Source organism: Bombina bombina, chromosome 2 (genome assembly GCF_027579735.1).
Source record: "Bombina bombina isolate aBomBom1 chromosome 2, aBomBom1.pri, whole genome shotgun sequence".
Classification (NCBI taxonomy): domain Eukaryota; kingdom Metazoa; phylum Chordata; class Amphibia; order Anura; family Bombinatoridae; genus Bombina; species Bombina bombina.
In genome coordinates, this window is record NC_069500.1 from 306,475,562 (window position 1) to 306,479,999 (window position 4,438).

At 39.4% G+C, this 4,438-nt stretch overlaps 1 long non-coding RNA gene across 1 annotated transcript; it reads left to right on the forward strand.

Moving 5' to 3' along the window:
* The first annotated feature begins 2,113 nt into the window (after positions 1–2,113).
* On the forward strand, positions 2,114–2,772 carry LOC128648766 (uncharacterized). Its single transcript, XR_008400624.1, has 2 exons — positions 2,114–2,164; positions 2,452–2,772. It is a non-coding gene; the product is annotated as an uncharacterized LOC128648766 (long non-coding RNA).
* The last annotated feature ends 1,666 nt before the right edge of the window (positions 2,773–4,438 follow it).

Sequence of the window (4,438 nt, forward strand, 5' to 3'; positions counted from 1 at the left end):
ATCTTTTATTGCAGTGGGGACGGGGCATCATTTTATTGCTGGGGGCATCATTGCAGTGGGGCTGGGGGAATCATTTATTGCTGGGGCATCATTTTATTGCATGGGCATAATTTTTGTGCAGGGGGACTGTGCTTCGTTTTATTGCAGGGGGGCTTCATTTTATTGCAGGGGGATTCATTTTATTGCTGGGGGGCTGAGGACATCATATTTTTGTTGGGGGGCTTCATTTTATTGCAGGGGGACTGGGCTTCATTTTATTGCAGGGGGTTTCATTTTGTTGCTGGGGGCATCATTTTATTGCAGTGGAGATGGGGCATCATTTTATTGCAGGGGGACTGGGCATCATTTTATTGCAGTGGGCTGGGGTTTTAATTTTATTGCTGGGGCATCAAACTTTTGTTGGGGGCATTATTTTATTGCAGGGGAGATGGGGCATCAGTTTATTGCTGGGGCTTAATTTTTATGCTGGGGATTAATTTTATTGCAGGGGGGCTGGGGGCACCATTTATTTTATGTATTTATTGCATGTGTGTGGGGGCTGTGTGTGTGTGTGTGGTCTGTGTGTGTGTGTGTGGGCTGTGGGGGGTGTGTGGGGGGGGGGGGGGGCTGTGTGTGGGCTGTGTGTGTGTGTGGGCTGTGTGGGTGTGGGGGCTGTGTGTGTGTGTGGGGGCTGTGTGTGTGTGGGGGGGCTGTGTGTGGGCGTGTGTGTGGGCTGTGTGTGTGGGGGGGGCTGTGTGGGCTGTATGTGTGTGTGTGTGGGTGCTGTGTGTGTGGGCTGTGTGCGGTGGGCTGTGTGTGCGTGGGGGCTGTATGTGCGTGGGGGCTGTGTGTGCGTGGGGGCTGTGTGTGCGTGGGGGCTGTGTGTGCGTGGGGGCTGTGTGTGCGTGGGGGCTGTGTGTGCGAGGGGGCTGTGTGTGCGAGGGCTATGTGTGTGTGTGTGGGCTATGTGTGTGTGTGTGGGCTATGTGTGTGTGGGCTGTGTGTGTGGGCTGTGGGCTGTGTGTGTGGGCTGTGTGTGTGTGTGTGTGGGCGTGTGTGTGTTATATATACAGGGCAGTGATACACACACATATTTTATATATATATATATATATATATATACACATATATATATATATATACATATACATATACACACATATATACACACACACACGATATGATGGGCAAGAAAATGTTACCATTCTTTTTAAAGAGAATATTAAGGGCATATTTACAAGTCTAGACAGGGTCTTCCACTTTATCAGAAACGTGTAAGATTTACAACCTCTGATTTCTTGATAAAGTGGAAAACCCCTATTTACACAAAACCTGACAGAAAGTCTGCCCCAGAAGATGCACTCTTCTGTGATCTTTCAGGGGATGGAAAAAGCAATTAACGGGGGGGGGGGGGGTGATGTCTGCAAGTTTTTAAATGTTTTTACTAGAAACAATTACTAATTAGCAAATACATTGTCCAGACTTCGAAAACCATATGCCCATAACAGTCTCATTCATTCATTCATATATTCTCTCTATCTATGTAACAAATAGTACAGTTTACTTGACTATATATTTAATTAGCATTGGCAAACATGCCAAGTGAGTCCTGTGTGTTGCAGGTTAAACTAATATATACATTCATACATAATAAATATAAAAATGACCAATTATAATATAAAGTTTAAATCACAGTAAGTAAAAGTAACTAACCTCAAAATACAGTAGATAAGCGCAACAAACTAAAGTAACACACCGTCACGGTGCAAATGCAAACAATTGCAACGATTTATTAGAAGAGGGTAGCAGCTAGATTCCATCTCTCTAATGTACCCTTTGACATCACAGCAGTCACGTGACTGCAGCGATCATATGGTACAGAGAATGAGAGAATTGAGAAAGCAGAAAGGTAGTGGCTAGATTCGATCCCTCTAAAGAACCATCTCGCATCACAGCAGTCACGTGACTACAGTGATCAAATGGTACAGAGAGTGAGAGAATTGAGGAAGCAGAAGGCAGAAGGGCGGGAGACTCAAATCGGCTAGATTCCATCCCTCTAAAGGAGGACCCTCTGATATCACAGCACTCACCACATTGTATAGAGAGTTGACTTGATGCATCACAAGGGTGGAGACTCAAATCAATAGGAAGGAAGGATGGATTCTTCTGTTTTACTTATGCAGCTGTGAGTTTAGTCAGTTGTTATCTGGGTTTATGCTGGACATGAAAGAAACACTAATCTGACAAAGGAGTGAGAAAGAATATGTGTTTTTATGAAGCTTAGATCCTGATTAGAGGCTGCTTTATAACAGACAGCCAGAGATTTGAAGAATGTCTTTTTTTCCCCCCCCCCAAGTATAAATACTGGGAACCTCATCTGTGCCTTGGCTTTGTGCTAGAAACACGAAGACCTTGGTGTGGGAAAATATTGCACATGGAACCCAACATTTGTTTTTATTCTTTATTTTGTAGGAGAGAAGCTGTTATCTGGGACTGTGGATGAGCAATGGGAAACTACTAAAATAAGTCAAACTAAACTTGCTAACTATACACATTTTTTTTTTCGGGGCATATTAAACTGCATATTGGGATGATTGGCTGCAATGCTAAACACTATCACTAGATGTCATTATACTTTTTACACACATTCATGGTAATGACTCAAAACATGTTGTTCTTTTCTGCACTGCTTGATACTAAGTTGCAAACAGTAGTTGCAAATGTTTAACTATTCACTTGCTGACATATATACAGTTGTATAATGGAATCACATTAAATAATACAATAGAAAAATACTTTTGTAGAACTACATTACTAATTTAATATAGTACATGTATGTATGTGCAAAGCAACACCTTTTACCTGTTTTGATAGGAACCTGTGACTAGATGTTTTAAACATGGGGATTATGGGTTACACATGCCAAGTAAAATTTTAATTTCTGGTAAGAATATGGTTATAATTATTTTTCTACATGGGGATTATGGGTGAAATATCATGGTTACACATGCAGAGGAACACATTTGACCTGTTTCTGATAGGAATATGGTTATAATTATTTTAATGCATGGGGATTATGGGTGAAATATCATGGTTACACATTTGACCTGTTTCTGATAGGAATATGGTTATAATTATTTTAATGCATGGGGATTATGGGTGAAATATCATGGTTACATGTGCAGAGGAACACATTTGACCTGTTTCTGATAGGAATATGGTTATAATTATTTTTATACATGGGGATTATGGGTGAAATATCATGGTTACACATGCAGAAGACAAAAACTGGAGAGGAACCGCAAGCAAAAAAAAAAAGCAAAAATACTTTATTTTAAACATAGGTTAAAAGCGATAGCATCCCAAAAAAGGCGGACTAGGATAGCTAACATGTTTCGGCCATGGTGGCCGTAATCATAGCATGAAAGTCTAATTACAAACATCTCCTATAAAACAAGGGTGAAAGCACCTGATTGGATAAAATAGTTAAATGAAAAACACGCCCATACAGATTGTACAGGTACATTTTAACCCCATGCCCACAAACCAACACTTAAAGGGACAGTCTAGTATAAATTAAACTTTCATTATTCAGATAGGACTTTTAATTGTAATCAACATTCCAATTTACTTTTATCATCAAATTTGCTTTTTTCTCTTGGTATTCTTAGTTTAAACTAAACATAGGTAGGCTCATGTGCTAATTTCTAAACCTTTGAGGATTGCCTCTTATCATAAGCTTTTTAAATCTCTTTTCAACACAAAGAGACAGAAAGTACACGTGGGCCATATAGATAACACTGTGTTCAGGAACAGGGGGTTATTTAAGATCTAGCACAAAACAATGCTACATTTAAGACAATAGATAATAAACAGTCACAGTCATTTGATCAGGGGGCTGGAAGAAGGTTCCTAGATACAAGGTAATCACAGAGGTAAAAAGTATATTAATAGAACTGTGTTGGTTATGCAAAACCGGGGAATGGGTAATAAAGGGATTATCTATCTTTTAAAACAATAACAATTCTATGGTAGACTGTCCCTTTAAAGGGCTATCTAAAGATTGAGCTAATTGTAATGAAAACAGGGACAAAAACACAATACTATCTTAAACTAAAAGACAAGGCATAATAATGGGTAATATTCACATTAAACTGTAACCCACCATATACATGGATAAAGTGCTTAGAATACATTCGGTGAACCTAAATATAATTATTATTATTATCTTGATAAAACACATTGCCCTAAGATGATTAGTTCAGTTCACAAGGGGAATGCCTTACATTGTGACAGAACATAACTTTGCAAAGACATTACATATCGCTACTACAGTGCAGGTATATGCTAAACCATAGTGGATACCAAAGAAATACATCTTACATAATATTAAATAGGCATTGCTTAAAGGCAAAGAATCACATAATATTATTAGGGGTAACAGCATAACTGTGGATTA